Genomic DNA, 18765 nt, shown 5'->3' on the forward strand with positions numbered 1-18765 from the left:
CAGCAGGTGACTGGACTCTCCGCAGTACAGACAGAGGTTCTTTTGCATTCTTCTCTGACGTTCTTCTTTAGAGGTGTGTATGATTCACCTGCATAGGCTCCTCTTCAGTAGGGGAAAGAATGGGACGGGTAGAAATGGAGGGGGTAAATGACCTTTGCCGGTCAGTTCTGTTTTTTTCAGCCTGACGTTCCCTGAAGCGTAGGTCAACTTTGATACAGAACAAAATCATGTCGTTCAGATTAGTAGGAAGCTCTCGAGTGACTAGATCATCCTTTAGTCGGTCTGACAACCCATGCCAGAAGGTCGAGGTGAGGGCTTCCTCATTCCATTTGAGCTCTGATGCTAAAATTTTAAATTGCACGGCATATTGACTGACAGGACGGACTCCTTGTCTCAGTGTCATGATGTTTGATGATGCTGATACAGTACGCCCAGGTTCATCGAAAATCCTCCTGAAGGATGACACAAAACCTGCGTAATTATCCAGCAGCGGATCTGAGCGCTCCCAGAGTGGGGAAGCCCATTCCAAGGCCTGGCCGGATAACAGAGAGACTATATAAGCCACTTTAGTTCTTGCAGTTAGAAAGTTGTCATTCTGCAGGGTACAATGTATGTCACACTGATTTAGGAATCCTCGGCAGAGTTTAGGATTGCCGTCAAATTTATTTGGTAAAGGAAGACGTAAGCAGGGAGATGATCTGCCTCCTGTATTCCCAGACGCTGATGCGGATGTAGATGCTGGTACTTCAGGGGTAGAAAAGGAAGTTTGCAAACTATCCTGTCGCTTGCACATCTCTTGCAGAAATTGAGCCATCTGATGCTGCATGTTTTCCAGATTTTCTAAACGACCAGAAATGCACCTGAACAAATCCACTCCTGACTCCTGATCCGTGGCCGGCTCCATTTGGCCAGTGCAAACTGTTATGTTCTGGGTTGTTTGTGGACCCGGGGTGGTAGCAGGAGCGATCACAGAAGCAGATTTGAAAATAAAACTAGGATTTTTAATAAGTGCTTGAGTAGACATATAATGTGGCAGTAAATAAAAGTCCAGGAATATATAAATGTGCACAAGAGTTCTGTGGTGGGAGCAAAAGGGTTAATGTCCAAGTAGAAACAATTAGAGCTGTCCAGGTGTGCAGGTAGTGAAACTGAAAATAATCAAGCCAGGTTTGCAGGTAGTGAACTGAAAATAATCAAGCCAGGTTTGCAGGTAGTGAACTGAAGCGCAGGATGTCAGCAGGCTCAGGCACTCAGGTATGGGCAAGGGTGATGGAGGAAGCGGGGTAGTCCAGTGGGAACTAGGAGCTGACAGGCAGACTGGCAGACAGCGAATTCACAGGAACAGGAAAGCACAGAGAACTCCCTCTCAGCTAGGCTGAGATACACGTTGCACTGGCAAAGAAGGAAGGCACTGACCCTTCCTAAATACCCCATGCAGTGCTGTTACTGGCTGGAGGGAACATGTGACTCACCAGGATTGGCCAGCCGCATCACATGGCCTGAAGGCAAGATGGCGGCGCCCATGCCAAACGGAACGGAGACGCCGCCAGGCCTCACCAGCGCAGAGTGACAACAGGGCCGCACAACAACGACCTCACAGGTAACACCCGCCTAGCGCCATGCTGAAATACCCTGGCCGTGACACTTGCCTACTTTTGGAAACTAGTTTCAGGGAGATTCTAGATTGAATGAGAGTTTGTACGGCACGCCGCTGAGGGATTATAACCTTTATGGCGATAGAGAATGTAAGGAACACATGGAAAAATAGAGATGAAAAGACAAGATTAGTGAAAAGAGAAATTAATTGGATATTCAACCTTAAAACATTATCTCCTAGAGGCTTGAATTTAGACTTCGAGCTGAAGTGGTTTTTGTAGATATATTTACTCCCCTTCGTTTTTTATCTTTTATTCTGGGTACATCCCTTAATTTTAGGAATTTGGGGCCTGATTCAGAGGCAATCGAAGTTTGCGAGCGCTCGCTCTGAATCAGGGCGTTTTTCTGTTTGTTTGTTTCGGCCTCCAGGCCGCTCGCAATGCTGTGGGTAATCACCCACAGCTAGTGCGAACGGCCTGGCGATGGTCGCGATTATCACGACCATCGGGCTTGCGTCGAGACCCTGCGGGAGGGTCTCGGCTCCCGCATGCTAGAGTAGACTTCCTGCTCTAACAGAGTAGGAAGTCCACTACTGACATCACGAGTGATGTCAGTAGGGCCGCCCACAAACGGCAGGCGTTCCTAAGGGAACGCCTGCGTTTGTGCAGCCACCCCCCATCCCTGCCTACAATCAACATCGACAGCCGCCCCGGCTTGTAGTGAGTCCCGGAGTGACAGAGCTGCGTCGCTCGCTGGGGCTCGCGCACACTGGAGGCGGCGCATGCGCAGTGGGAGAACATTGACCCGCTTGCAAGTGATGTGCGCTCGTGAGCGGGTCTGAATCAGGCCCATGGTTCATAAAGGTTTTTTGTTGTTTTATGGTGACTTTTACCTGTTTTTATAGTATTTTTAATATTTATTATGATTATTGGATATTTATAGATTTATTTTTTAATTTCTAAACCTCTGTATTTCCATTGATCAATCTTTTTATGCATTATGCCTAGAAGAATATGTTTTATTATGTTTTTATTTATATTACATATGGCATTGACCCACTACAAAGAGGGGAATATGAATTGCAATTAATAAAATAAAAGATCTACCTTATCAAAGATGGCCATAACAGTTATACAAGATGGCTGTCGAAACCGGAAGTATGGCGGATCCAGAATGCGTTCCATATACAGGAAGTTGAAGTCTATGGCAAAGACGGGAGTCTGTAGCAGAGGAGGACGCCGGGGACCTGAGGAAAGAGTTCCGCTGCAAAAGAGATAGCTAAAGCGGACTAAATTGCCAGTACACGTAGGTCCTCGCCGGAAGTAGCTCCGACCAACTTCCGGTCAAGTAATTTCTGCTCACTTCCGGTCTGGAGATTTTATTGACTTATACATCCATTGTGCATTTGGATGGAGTTTATTGGGACTCAGTTTTGAGTGCTGGTCAGTGAGGGAGATTGATTTTTTTAGAGTTGTACTGTGTTTTAGAAATTAATATTGCTTGACCCCTTGACCCGGAAGCTTATCCCTGGAAGGGTATATAAGAGGACTCATTTGAGCATTAGTCACACTGCCTTGAGGAATGTAGCTGCTCTCTCCCGAAACGCGGTGGTGGAGTGTCACAGGAGATACCTGGAGATAGATTTGGATTAGGACTGTGGATGAGGTTTCCGGAGACCTCCACCATATTGCTGTATACCCTATTCAAGAGAACTTCTGGTAATTCTCCCACCATATATACATGTGGATATCGTGTTCGTGATTTTTAACTTATTTTTCACCATTTGGTGAATGGATGATAGGACAATTGGTCCACTTTTATTCCATGTTTATTGATATTGTATTTTATGATTAAATAGTGTGTGAAGTACTATACTAGATTTTCTACACAATTTTTTGTCTTTCATGGTATGAAATTCTATCATCTACCTTGAGGAAGGCTACATATACACACACATTGAGTGTGTGGAGGATTAAGGAAAGTATTCCATTTTATTTTCTTAAAGACAGAATTATCAGCATTGTTACATGTGATTGGATTTTGTTGATAGTAAAGGGTACTATTGTTTGATTTTTTTTTCAGTCTGCTGCTATTAGGGTGTCAGTTGTGCCAGGGACACTTTCAAAAACTTTTTATTCATATGCATGTAATGCTCCGCCTATGGCCGCTCCTGGGTGTCCTGCAGTGGCAGGTGGAAACTAAGGAGCTCATTCAGACCCGCTCGCTAGATGCGTTCGCACATACCCAGCAAGGCAGGCGATCGTACGGCAAGGCATAAGCACGCCCACTATGTCTTGGCGTCCAGTTGTGCACGTCATCTCCAGGAAGTGTATGGAACCATCGGTACATTGAGGATCGCAATCGCAGCGCTTATGGTTGACTATAACCTGCCGCAAGCACTGCGATCACTTCAGTGTGAAATACAACCAGGTGACGTGTACAATGACGCTGCCTGTTAATTATGCACGCCTCTGAAACAGTGTTGAGACGCTCAGGCACGCCTGCGTATGCACCTCCACTCCCCCGTTTCTAGTGGCCTGCCCCTGTTACCATACACAAATGGCTTTTCCTGTCACTCACTCTGCTGGGCAGTCTATGCGCAGCGAGTGACCACTTCCCGATCTCTCGCACTGGTTCACGCATGCACAGAAAGCGAAAATCAGCCAGCTACGAGAGAACGCTTCTTAGCGAGCGGGCCTGAATCAGGTCCTAAATTACTAAGTGCAGCATGCTGCCAGGGCGAGTTTGTGTATGGGTGGAACGTACAGTAGCAAAATATCGCAAATTTATGTGATCATTGACTCAAAATGAGTCCTCTGTCAAAGTGTTTTTATACCTTCAACTTTTTGGATACACAGGGGTCAGTGCCACCCTACACCCACGGGTTAGTGCCACCATACACCCATCCAAGGTCAGTGCCAGACTATATACACACACACAGAGATCAGTGCCAGACTACGCACACACACACAGAGGTCAGTGCCAGACTACACACTAGCACAGGGGTCAGTGCCAGACTACACACATGCAAAGGGGTCAGTGCCAGACTACACACATGCACAGGGGTCAGTGCCAGACAACACACACGCACAGGGGTCAGTGCCAGACAATATACACACGCACAAGGTCAGTGTCACACACACATATCAGTGCCAACCTACACACACAGGAGTCAGTGCCAGACACACACACACATGTCAGTGCCTGCCTATGAAGTTGCTGAGGTAGAACCACAGACACTCACCTTGGGCATTGGCACTCCTCCTATAGCCTCTCCTCCAAGCTCTGGGACCCGGCCGCCACCAAAATGACCAGAGCTGCTCTGCGCACTGGACCAGCTCCCCCATCACTACCCCTCCTGGATGTCTTACGTGCCGCAGCTCCAAACATGCAGGATTGAGAGGGGGAGGGATCCGCCGCTACTGCCATAGCCACTGATGCTGGAGAAAGAAGACACTATAGTGTCTTCATTCCTGCCCTGCACTGCACTGCACTCACATGCTCTGCTGGGCAGCTGACTCTGTCTGCCCAAGGACCAGCGGTGCGTGGCCTGGACTCTTCTAGATGCTCACACCAAGCTCCGCCCCCATTGCGGCCTTGATGACTCATGCACAGTGCAGATTTCAGACAAGGCTGCTGGATTCCGGGGGATTGGGAGGGCTTTGCAGGGCACGGGGAGGCTGGTGGGTAAAACGTGACCCTCCCGCTGGATGCGGAGTGTTGGCATGCATGTATATACATATACAGTATTTAGAAAATAAGGCACTCAAAAGGGACTTTAAAATTAAACTTATCTTATGGAAAATACATGGACACAGACGGTGTAAAGGTTAGCATTACTGCCTCACAGCTCTGAGATCATGGGTTCAATTCCCTCTATGGCCCGTATTCAATTAGACGTGAAAAGTCAGAAACTTTTCGTCTTTTGCACTTTCCGATGCATTCGCCTGTTTGAGAAGCGAATTCGCAGCATACGCGTCCCTGCGATTCGCCGTATTCAATTACAGAACAGGCGAAAATGCAAATAGGCGAATGCATAACAGGTGGAAAGTACTGAATAGATTGGAGGAATCAGTCTGTACCCCAAAATAAGACGCACTGAAATCATTACAGATGTGTGCTATTAGCCCTAGTAAAAGTATCTTGTGTCCTTAATTTGTGTTAAAAGCTTTGTAGAAGAATATTTGTAAAAGTGGTGAAAAAATTATAGAAAACAGTATTTTTTGTGGAAAATAAATAGCCCAGTCAAATTTGGGGTACTTGAAAATGGGTGCTAGCAGATTTTTGTGTTTCTAAAGTGTACTTTTAAAAATTGTGAAAAATCCACCTACTGCTTGCACCTGAAATCCTAAAAACACCTGCCCCATCCATACAGCCTCCCAAGGAACATATTTTGCTACTTTTTATCCCACTTATTTAATTTTCGCCCCACAAATATTACATGTATTTTTTAAGGTGTTCTGAGGTATTTATTTTATTTTTTTTGCAGATTTGTCCTTTTGGGGGGTGTCCAAAGGAATCTGAATCAGTTCCCCACATTTGCACCCCAAAATAGAGATTTTGCACTTTTTTTCCACCTGCCATTCATTGGATAAACTTTTCCGCCTGTTTCAGTACATTGAGTTTCTGCTTAGGGGAAACGTCCTGGAATTGAATTTAGAGATAAGACGCAAAAAGGTGAAAAGCGGCAACAGGCAAAACTTTTTCGCGGATCAAGGCTTTCTGAAAACGGCCCTATGGGTCTAACTGCGTAGAGTTTGTATAATCTCCCTGTGCTTGTGTGGGATCCGTCAGGTGCTCCGGTTTCCTCCCACACTCCAAAAATATACTGGTAGGTTAATTGGCTCTCAAAAAAAAAAAAAAGATTAACCCTAGTGTGCATGTGTATGAGCATGTGGTAGGGCACAGGTTCTCAAACTCGGTCCTCAGGACCCCAAACAGTGCATGTTTTCCAGGTCTCCTCACAGAATCACAAGTGAAATAAATAGCTCCACCTGTGGATCTTCTAAAATGTATCAGTGAGTACTGACTACACCTGTGCACCTGCTGGGTGACCTGGAAAACGTGGCCTGTGTGGGGGGTCCTGAGGACAGAGTTTGAGAACCTCTGTGGTAGGGAATAGATTGTAACCTGCACTGGGGCAGGGACTGATGTGAATGGACTAAATATTCTCTTTAAAGCGCTACATAATATGTGTGCACTATATAAATAACTGGTAATAATAATAGTTAATGAGAGGTTCAGGAATTGAGTTCCTGCTTGTTCCTGCTAAATAACAGCACTGGTTATAGCACATGCACAACAATTGCATTGAATGAAAATCTGAAATGTATACAATTCTGATTGGATTTGATTGCGTGCCTCCCACCCCACTGAGATATTTCTGTACAATTAAAGCAAAATCAAACAAGCTTTACAACAATCCCATTCCTTTACAACTGACATCTCTGGAGTCTGGATACCTTTAGCCTACACTGTAAACAATTTCACATTACTATGCTTATCAAAGAGCTAATAAAGATATAAGTTGGGGGAGGGGGCTTTGTGCAAACTTCAGCTATATGAACAAACAATGATATCAGATGAAAGAAAGCAACTAAAGGAAGTCAAACAGTTTCCTTCAAATAATGATTCACTATTAAAAATAAAATAAAAATCTCCTTAAAGTAATTCTTTACTAGTATTAAAAAGGAAGAAATTCCCGTGACAAAGACATAAAACCATTCTAATATATCTAGTAGACCCTACAGCAGTTCTCACAAGATATAACACTACTACTAGTGACTGACTTATCTAAATTTCTAAACAGTAAGCAGTGTTGTGTGGTTGAGGCTAATCATGCAGTCAGCTACAGGGAGGGTGACACTGGACTTTGAACATAATGGTTTCTGCAGAAGTAACACGCCTTTAGGGAGAGGCTGCTCTGGGAACCCACCAAGACTGGAGGATAATTTTTTAATTAGTAGCTTGGGAAGATATGTAAATAATGTCTCTGTAAATACAGGACCCCTCCCCTTATTCAAAATCCTTTTTATGAAAGACTATACTGATTAAGGTAATTAATGTCTCATTCATTATTTTGACAGCTTCATTACACTAGCAATGGTAGTTTACAAAACAGTGCTGCAGTAATAGTGCATTTTGTGCGCTGGAAAATGACAATAGCTATCATTGGCAGGCAGTCATCACAAGTCAGCAACAAACATCCTTTCCTTCAGAAGTGATAATATTGGACAAATACATGAAAAATACAGTACACTCAAATAAATATGAAATACTTATACCCCTTTTCCACCAAAATTCCGGGTCTGACCCGGAGTTGGAACAGGGTTCCTATCCGGATAAGACCCGGAATTTCGCCGGCGCTGACTCGGGATATTCCCGAGTCTGTGCCGCTCACACCGCAGTCGGGTCTGCATAGACCCAGCATTTCCGGCGTGAAAGTGGACGCTTGGAGATTACGTCATCTCCAAGCGCCACTGAAGCCGGACCAATCAGCCGGTTTGCGGCGCACTGCAGGTCATCAAGACCCGGAGTGCGCCATACACACAGCAGGGTTTCACGGGTTACTCCCGTGTTAAACCCTGCTATTTACCTGGGTTGCATTGCCGGGTCACTCGACCCGGCGATCCAATCCTCACCCCTTTTACACCAGGGAGCTGCCCGGGTTAACCCTGCAATAACCCGGGTTTTAGCTCCGGTGTAAAAGGGGTATAATATGCTAGCAAACATATGTATACTCTCTAGGCCTTAACATGACAATTAAAATTACAAAAAGACTCTGATATTTGAGATGTATTTATATTGAGGGAAAACAAACAAACCATTTCTGTGCAGACAGACTTAGCAGCTTTCCTGAACCTGAAGTCCAGTGGCAAGGCTACTGAAATATCAACACAGCCTTTTATATACGGGAAGCAGTCGGGAAGCCGGCGGTCGGTTTCCCAACTGCTTAATCCCGGCAAGGTACAACTTAGGGCGGAAGACCTTAGGGCATTATTCAGACCCGGTTGCAAGCGCTGAGCACTTGCAACCGGGTCGATGTTTGCCCACTGGACATTTGCACTTCGGAGCCGGCTCCGACGTGCGCATGCGCGAGACCCGGCTAGCGACGGGCGCTATATCACTACGGGTCTCGCACCAAAGGGGGCGAGCTGTCCATGGTGATTGACAGCTCGCCCCGTTTGGGAGGCGGGCAGGGGGTTGACCGGCCAAACGGAGGCGTTCCCGATGGAACGCTTGCCGTTTGGGGGCGGCCCCACTGACATTAGCACTGATGTCAGTGGGGAGCTTCCTACTCGATCAGGAAGCTTCCTCCCTGGGGCTTGCGCTTGCCGAGACCCAACATTAGGGCCTCGTCGCAAGCCCCGATGATCGCGATGGTCCTGACCATCGTGACCATCAACCTGGTCGCTCGCTAGAGCTGTGGGTGGTAACCCACAGCTTAGCTAGCGACCAGGAGGCCGCACTTTACTCCACAAGTGGCTGCCCTCATTCAGAGCGACCGCTTGTATCTAGCGATCGACTCTGAATGAGGGCCTTAGTACTACCCTGGACATATATGTACATATCGGTCTCCTTATGTACTGGATAGTGTATTATTATACAGTATTAATTATTAACCCTATTGATGGTTTATAGCAGTGCACACCTAACAGTGCATGTTTTCCACATCTCCTAGTTGGTGCACAGGTATATTTATTACTGGCTGACACATTTTAAAAGATCCACAGTTGGTGCTAATCATTTCATTAGTACTGAGAAGAACATGCAGAACTAGTAACATTCTACAATATTACTATTTCTATTGTGGCCATGATGTGTGCTGGGGAGGGGGGATTCCAGGCAGATGGAAACCCCCCTGCGTTTGCCTATGGGGAGGGGGGCTGACCCGCCCCCTGGCCAGCGGGACCCGCGGCTGTTTGGAAAATGATGGTCGTTCAGTGTATATGAACGACCATCATCTACAGGTATATCTGCAGATCACTCGAACTGCAGATAAATCTGCTATGTTTGTTTGTACCCATCTTTACTGTAGAAACCAATTCAGCTTCGGTTATTTTTCTAACACAGCCTGTAAAAGGACAGTTAGAAGCTGATTGGAAGTATTTTGGAGGAGAAGCATCAAACATTGGAGAGAGATAAAGTACCAACCATTCAGCTCCAAACTGTCACTTTACAATCTGTGTTGAAAAATTACAGGAGCTGATTGGTTGGTACTTTATCTCTCATAGACGTTTGATACATTTCCAAATTTCTCTCCACTTTATCTCTCTCCAACATTTGATAAATTTCCCCCTTACTCTGCTGCTGCTCCAGATACCCTCAAAAAAATTCAAAAACTTGAATTTAAGCTGACCACACACACACACACGCACACACACAATATTGTTAGCGATAACAGGCACTTTTCCTAATAACTCTGTGTATATAACCCAACACAAGCCCTACAACAGTCTGAAGCTGGGTACACACCTAATAGATATATCTGCAGATGATGGTTGTTCATACACACTGAACAACCATCATTCGCGCAGCGGCCCCCTACCCGCGGCCTCCGCTGCAAGTGGCTGTGCATTACAGCCAACGTGATATGTCTGTGAACGTCGTCGTTCACATACATATCTCTGGTACACACTGGCCGATGGGCACACGTTTGGGTTAGTTTTGGACTAATCAGTGGCAAAACTTATTTTGTCCCTATTCTGCATGTTTCATAGGGATGGCCATCAACAGGTCTACCATTGTTGTTCTCCATCGATTATGCCATTTGTGGTTTGCATCTATGGCAGGAAGCCATCACAGGAAACTATTGATGGTTTACACCATCAATGGCCATCACTGTTGCTATGATTTATATGCGGGACTGGACAGGCTGCGGTCAATCAGGGAAGGAAGGCAGTGCCTTGGGATTGTTTTATATATATGATACACAAGGATTTTGTTTGGAGGAGGCTTGAGCACACCTCCTCTGTATAGCGGTATGTCTCAGTGGCCCTGCATACTGTATACTGCATACTGCATTAACATTGTGGACAAACACAATAATAAAACCACAATGTATTAACAGAAAGAAAAAGCAATAAGAGGGCCTTACTTGTAAGCTTACAATCTACACAAAAATTATAAAAATTCTCACTAACGCCACCAAATGTTAAAAAGACAAACTACAACTACTATAGCTAATGAATCAGCTAGTGATCAGAGGGCCTGATTCAGAGATGTACACAAACCCAATGGTTTTCATACATCTCCAATGGCAGCAGGACTGCGCATGCGCATGACCCGGTCTGCGTGTGTGCAGAACGAGTCCTGCATTGTTGCACACAGTGCCCCCAATCCGCAGCATGATTGACATGCTACGGCTATTTGGGGGTAGGGACAGGACAGCGTTGCCTGTGTTTCCAGAAAACGGGGTCGTGTCAGCCCTGTTTTCTGGGACTGCTGAAGCCAGTGTCTAAGGGGTCTTTTTACTAAGCAGTGTTAGGAGAGTGAAAAGTGATAAGAAAGTGATAAGGTGCCAGCCAATCAGATCCCAACTGACATCTCACAGGCTGTGTTTGAAAAATAACAGTTGGGAGCTGATAGGCTGGCACCTTATCACTTTCTTATCACTTTTCACTCTGTCTCCGAACACTGCTTAGTAAATAGACCCCTGAGTCTTAAAATGCAGATTTACTGGCTTCACAAGCGGGCAGGAGGTGACCATTCTGAGTAACTGATGGTCGCGATGCTGATCTGATCCTGCGTCTTCGGACACAGGCTTTGGATATGAGATGCTGGCAGGGGGGCATCTTTTTCTTTAGAAGCTTCCTACAGGCATGAGCACATTAGCACAGCAGCAAAAGCATCCATCTCTGAAACAGGCCCAGAGAACGTTTCTGTAACTGAACACCAACCAGCCAGTTATATGCAGTGAAAAAGTATTATCGTAGCCTAATTCTATAATCTGCAGTCCAAACAGAAAAATATACTAAATTCAAAAATGTCTTGAATTGCAAATTATTTACAAGTTAGATATAAATCTTGCACTTGACTCAGTGTTACATGTGGAACTGCAGCTGACCCCTTTGGTTTCTATTTTTGCTTCCTCATACATTGCTTAGTTTCCTTCATCCTGGTCAGCACAGTTGCCATAGAAACGTGTGAGACAGATGTACCCGCCCTAAGGACTGCGGGAAGGTGAAAACCCATGGAATTTACATCAGCAACAGTGACAAGAAGACAATGATAACCAATGCAGGCCAATCACAGAGAAGCATGCTCTGACATCACAAGCATACGCAGAAAAAAAAGCCCTAAACTGAAACACATGAATGTCACTGCATGGGGTCTATCTGTAGATCTATCTGTGTATATTCGCTGCAGAGCTCATCTAGTTGGTATCTGGGGGTGCACAATATCCCCATATCATTATATGTAAAAGAGAGGATAGAGAACACAGTCAATTGTGTGTAGTCTTTATTCTTGGATTGCTGGTGTTTCATAGTTTTGCATGAGAAAATGTAAAATAAGGATTAATGGCTGCTATATAACTATACTGAGTGTTCTGTGGTACGCTTCCTCTCCTTTCTCTCTCTCTGTTCCCTGTAGTCGTGTTCCCCCTTGATCACGCCTACTGTCCATGGTTTTATTATAGTCTTATCATTTTGCATAGACAGGAATTATAATCGCCAGACTGTTGTCATGACACCTATCAGGTCACAGATTATCCAGGCACCTCCCTGTGTCCGGACGAGAGCAGGCACCATGCTAACCATGTTTTCAGGGACTTTTAAAATTTTCCAACACTATCACAAGAAATGAACACAGGGTCCTTACCTTAAATTAGTTATTTTAAAAATAAAGTATACATATAAAGTATCTGCTGTCTGTGTCTGCACAGTGCATGCAATGATTTGGCTGCATTCCTACTGTCTGTAATAGGATCCTGCATTTGGCACAGGTAGGAAGTGTGTGAGACTAGTTCATTACAACACAAACAGGTCCTCAGGGACACAGGAAGGACCTCAAAGGAAAAGGACAACTTAAGCATATCAGACCCAACAAACGCAGACATAAATTTACTGTAACAAAGCCTATAAATCATATTAAATATCTCTTTCGTGAAAGAGAACTTAAAAAGAAAAACATTGCATACAGACAACAAAATCCATTAAAATACTAGCACCTTCTACGGTTATTGTACATATTTGATAGCAAAATATATTACTTTATTTACTAAAGATGAGGCCTTGTATAACATTTACACTGTTATATTTCCCTAACATCAAAATGTTTTTTTTTGTCTAATAATAGCAGGAAATATATTCTGTGTAGACACAATTATATATGTTTAGTCTTTTATTAATGGGATACATGTCTTTACATGGCAGTGTTGAAGCAGTTAACACTGTAAAAATGTTTAAATTCATTATTTGTCATTGTTGTACAGAATGATAGGTAGCTTGCTATCATTAATCAGCAGATAGTTTGGGCTATAGAGTATGGCTATACACACTGAGCTATCGGCAGCAATATTGAACAATCAGCCCAGTGGAAAAGCTTGTGCGGATCCAAAAGAAAACTGATCATTATCAAATATTATCAGGGCCGCCAAGACATCAGATGGGCTCCGGTGCTAGACAGGGGGTGTGGCCAATAATGGGGCTTAGCCATGCCCCGCTTGGCAGTGTGTGCATTTTTAAGAATGTGCGAATAGAAATGGGGGCATTGTATGACCTCTCTAACTGACCAGGGCCTCCCATTGGCACCCCTCAACATGATGGCAAAAAGATGACAACTATGAAGGGTGGATTTAGGGGTCAGGCCTCCCCAAGGCACAACATTAATGACTACCCCCAATTTGATTGTTTTCATTATCGTAGTTTATAAGCCCTAATATGGAGATTGCCAGTATAATATGATAACACAAACCTCAAAACAGCTCCACAGGCTTGGGTTCTGAACCTGGATGTCATATAGATTGTAAGCTTGCGAGCAGGGCCCTCTTACCCTTATGTATGTCTTTTACGTATGTGTGTCTTTTACAACCCAGTAAAACTTTAATGTTGATTCAAATTGCAAAGCGCAATGGAATTTGCTGCGCTATATAAGAAACTGCTAATAAATTATAATAATAATCCAATATGGCCACCTAGACCTGTGGGAGATTGGTCAGTGAGGGGTTGAATGACAAGATTGGCCTATCTGACCATAATAAAGCTTCCTAAGGGTATGCGGACATGAAACACACATTACAATGCATATTCCAGTGCTACTGTGTTTTAAAACAATTTCAATGCTTTTAGGAGGCTTTTTCAATGCATTTTTCACAAATGTATTTACAGAACTTCAGTATCCTTTTTGCATAATCCCATACAGTGCTACTTAATGCCAAACAAACTTTCAAAATGTGAAGGGATAAAACACATACACTCATGTGTCTATGACCCGATTTACAACCATTTTCTGACACAGATGTTGCATTTACAACAAGAATTGTGTGCATGAAACATGTGCTGGTGTTTGAGTCAGCTAGTGGAGACAGCACTGCTGCACAAGGCTCTTCTAGAGACACACTACTAGCACACTTATCTCAGGTATATAAACATTGACCTGACATTTTTGTTTTTAACAGTATTTTTATCACAACAGTGTTTCTTTCAAAAGGACACAACCCATGATATGCTAGTACAGTTATAGCAATAGTGAATACATAATTAAAAGTAGTGCACTTTTATTAGACGGAAGTTATTTGGAAACCTCTCCTGTTTACATTCCCAATGTTGCTATAGTTGCTCTCTTACTAATGTCTCTGTTATTAATTGACAGAAGCAATCAACAGTCTAGTTTGCACTGTTACAGAGAAAGCATTTGTTACAGAATAAGCAATAATGGAAATATTTACATGCAGTGAATTAAGTTGTTGCATTTTGAGATGATGAGTGAGGACTCTGCATTGTAATTGATCATAATCCTCAAGGATTTAATTTGGTTTAAAAATAGGACAACATTCTGTGTACCACACAGCCGTGTATATTTATGTAAATGAAGGCTATAAATAGACTGCTAAACATCCGAAGGTGTTATTCATGCAATTATTCAGCTATATCTGAAAATACACTATAACAGAAAGACTTGCCTGTAAGTAACCATTATGAGAGGATGGGAAAAGAGGCTGTATGCAGAATAGAAGCACAAGGGTGGGGGATGAGTGATGAGAGAGAGCATGGGGTAGAGAGAAAAGAGACAGAATAGGATGCAGTGTGCAGAGCCAAATGGAGAACATACAAGATAAAAAAAAAACAGAAACAGAGATAGAACAGAGATGCAGACTGTGGCAGTATTTATTTTTCTTTTGTAAAACAGAAATGAGCTCTATGGATTGGAAGCCTAAAAGAGAAATGGGATTTAAATCACTGCATATCAATAGGGAGGATATGGCAGGCAGGTGGTGTAATCTCAATGACCTGATTTAAAGATCAGTATCACATATCACCATCACTGATACGGCAGATGCAAACAGATTAACCCTTTCAGCTCCACTACTAAAAGGTTATGCTTGATAAATGGCAACACACCCTTACCTTTCAACATCCAAAGTAGCTGTGGTGGGCTAAGTGTATTTCTGTGGGGTCCATTCATCATCTCCGTATATAATATCAATTGTAAATCGAGATCTTTGTCTGGCTACATACTGGTACAGTTCAGTACGCAGTGTAATGTGCGGATGCAGGTTGGTGCTGTATAGAGGTTACATAGAGCCGTGGTGTATACGGAGACTGAACTGAGCATGCTCGGAGTATCCCTAGGGATTTAAATCCTCCACGTGACCCAGCTGTCAGGCAGAGTGAGAAGATTTAACCCCCCTGCCTGTCACCTTACAGATGGATGCTACACAAGCAGGGATAGGTTTGGTGCAATACATACAAACTATTCGGGATTTCATATGCACTTCATGAATTACAACATGTCTAATGGACAGCTACGCCTCATCAGTATACTCTAAAGAACACAGAATATACCACGAGGCTGAAGTTGGCTTCTTATTCGGCCAGCTTCTTATTAATTTCTTATTCACTTCTTATTCATTTCTTATTCATTTCTTATTCAAGCTCCAGCTTCTTATTCAGAAAAAGTTACATTAAAACATTTGAATAAAGTTAGATCACTAAACTAACACTATGTAAACAAAGAATTGTGTCCCTCACACAGTTTACAATTATTATTTTCCTAGCACAATATGGATTTTGGCATGAATAGGGCAGTAAACGGGCACAGGCACCAGATTATCTCATTTTGAATAAGAAGCTGTAGTTGTGCAGGGGTTAACTAGCTTCAGGCATCAAATTTTACACTTGAAACTCACAGAGGGTGGTCTGGTACATGTAACCCACTTGTCATTTGCCTTGACCAAAAAGGATTTTGGCATGAATAGGGCAGTAAAGCGGGCACAGGCTCCATAATTTGTCATTTTGAATAAAAAGCTGTAGTTGTGCAGGGGTTAACTAGCTTCGGTCAACAAATTTTACACTTGAAACCCACAGAGGGTGGTCTAGTACATATGACCCACTTGTCATTTGCCTTGACCAACAAGGATTTTGGCATGAATAGGGCAGTAAACGGGCACAGGCTCCATAATTTGTCATTTTGAATAAGAAGCTGTAGTTGTGCAGGGGTTAACTAGCTTCGGTCATCAAATGTTACACTTGAAACCCACAGAGGGTGGTCTGGTACATATAACCCACTTGTCATTTGCCTTGACCAACAAGGATTTTGGCATGAATAGGGCAGTAAAGCGGACACAGGCTCCATAATTTGTCATTTTGAATAAGAAGCTGTAGTTGTGCAGGGGTTAACTAGCTTCGGTCATCAAATTTTACACTTGAAACCCACAGAGGGTGGTCTGGTACATATGACCCACTTGTCATTTCCCTTGACCAACAAGGATTTTGGCATGAATAGGGCAGTAAACGGGCACAGGCTCCATAATTTGTCATTTTGAATAAGAAGCTGTAGTTGTGCAGGGGTTAACTAGCTTCGGTCATCAAATGTTACACTTGAAACCCACAGAGGGTGGTCTGGTACATATAACCCACTTGTCATTTGCCTTGACCAACAAGGATTTTGGCATGAATAGGGCAGTAAACGGGCACAGGCTCCATAATTTGTCATTTTGAATAAGAAGCTGTAGTTGTGCAGGGGTTAACTAGCTTCGGTCATCAAATGTTACACTTGAAACCCACAGAGGGTGGTCTGGTACATATGACCCACTTGCCATTTGCCTTGACCAGCAAGGATTTTGGCATGAATAGGGCAGTAAACGGGCACAGGCTCCATAATTTGTCATTTTGAATAAGAAGCTGTAGTTGTGCAGGGGTTAACTAGCTTCGGTCATCAAATGTTACACTTGAAACCCACAGAGGTTGGTTTAGTACATATAACCCACTTGCCATTTGCCTTGACCAGCAAGGATTTGGGCATAAATAGGGCATTTACTCAGGACCGGCGCTAGGCTTCCCTGCGCCCAGCACTTTCCTGTGCTGCACAGCCGCGCCCCTTCTCTCCCCCTGAGCGCTTACCTCATAGCGCCAGCCGAAGGGTGGGAGGCGGGCCCAGGATAGCCCATAGAGCCGCCAGTGCATTTACAGCTGCCAATGAGAGTCAGACAGACTCTCATTGTCTGCTGCTGCGCCCACTGCAAGAGCTGGGCTGGAGCTCACTAATGAGCTCTGCCTTCCGGCTCCTGTAGTGGGTTATGGGAGAGATGTCATGACGTCTCTCCCATAATGCAGAGTGCGCCAGCCCGGGAGGACTGCGGTGGTGCGGACGGCGGCGTGAGCAGGAGCAGGGATTCAAGTTATTTATTTCTTTTTTTTACTTGTGTGTTTGTCTAATGGGGGTACTGCAACAGGGGGGGAGGTGACCTCTACTAGGGACTACTATTAACGTATGGAGGTAACTACTATTGGGGGCACTGCATCGGGGGGGCTCTACTGGGGACTATTACTGGATAGGGGGATCACTACTGGGGGCCTGCATAAGTGGGACCACTACTGCGATCTGCATAAGGGGGACCACTACTGGGGGCACCGTATAAGGGGAACTAATGGCGGGCTGCATAAGAAGGACTACGACAGGGGGAACTGTGTAAGGGGCACTGCATATGGGGGATCACTACTGGGGGCACCGTATAAGGGGAACTGATGGGTGACTGCATAAGGGGGACCACTACTAGGGGTACTGTATAAGGGACACTACTAAGGGCCTGCATAAGAGGGATCACTACTGGGGACATTGTATACTTGGGGTACTGTATAAGGGTTACTACTGGGGGCCTGCATAAGAGGGACCACTACTGGGGCACTGCAGAGGGGGGACTGTATAAGGGGCACTGCATTAAGGTGCATATGGAATGGAAAGAAATGTTCAAGAGTGACGAGATAGGGATGTGTGTCATGTTGACACTCCCCATTTTTAAGTGTCCACGCCCATTTTTTGTCACACGCACATAGGGGGGGTCCATTTTTAAACTTGTCCTGGGCTCCATATACCCTAGTTAAGCCGCTGCCAGTGCTGTGACCAAATGCTTGATCCCAGCGCCTTAGTCCTGCAGTCTGGTGAGATGTATCCCCAGCAGGACACATAAGTGTCCGGTGCTGGGACAGTATGTCTGTTTTCAGTGCCGGTCAAGGCCCAGCATCGGCTGACATGTGGCGCCAGCTACTAGCTGAGTGCAGCTCATTGACCGCCGGCCATTGAAGAGGGGTGACAATTTGAATTTGAGCCAATCACAGTGGTGACAATTTTGACAATCTGAGCCAATCACGGCGTGCACCGGCACCCAATAGAAATTGGCCACAGTGAGCCATTCATTGTAAGCCGCATCATGGCTGGCTACGCCCATGGCGTCTAGCGTCAGATGTCTCTGGGAGGAAGAGTCAATTTGGCGGAAATGGGTGAAGAGCTCCAGCGGCCGTGGAAGAGTCCAGAAGACACCGGGCTCAAAAGAGAAGAGCTCCAGCGGCTGCAGAAGACGCTAGGAGACACTGGGCTCAATAGAGAAGAGCTCTGGCAGCACCGCTACTGGCCAGAATGGGCCAGCGACAGAAGAAAGCGGCTGAGGACCAGAGAATACTGCAGTGGTTCTGAAGTAAAAAAGCGAATGAAGATCCTCACTGCATCCTC

General features: G+C 44.6%; 1 protein-coding gene across 2 annotated transcripts in view; it reads right to left on the reverse strand.

Annotated features, from left to right (window-relative positions):
• PLEKHA6 (pleckstrin homology domain containing A6) overlaps positions 1 to 15347 on the reverse strand; it is a 199003-nt gene extending 183656 nt beyond the window's left edge. For both annotated transcript variants that reach the window (XM_088458163.1, XM_088458156.1), the window contains exon 1: positions 15165 to 15347. The gene's annotated coding sequence lies outside the window, so the exon portion shown is untranslated. The remainder of the gene's footprint in view (positions 1 to 15164) is intronic.
• Positions 15348 to 18765: the final 3418 nt, after the last annotated feature.

The sequence above is a fragment of the Taudactylus pleione genome, unplaced genomic scaffold (assembly GCF_031769625.1).
Source record: "Taudactylus pleione unplaced genomic scaffold, aTauple2 ptg000814l, whole genome shotgun sequence".
Lineage (NCBI taxonomy): Eukaryota > Metazoa > Chordata > Amphibia > Anura > Myobatrachidae > Taudactylus > Taudactylus pleione.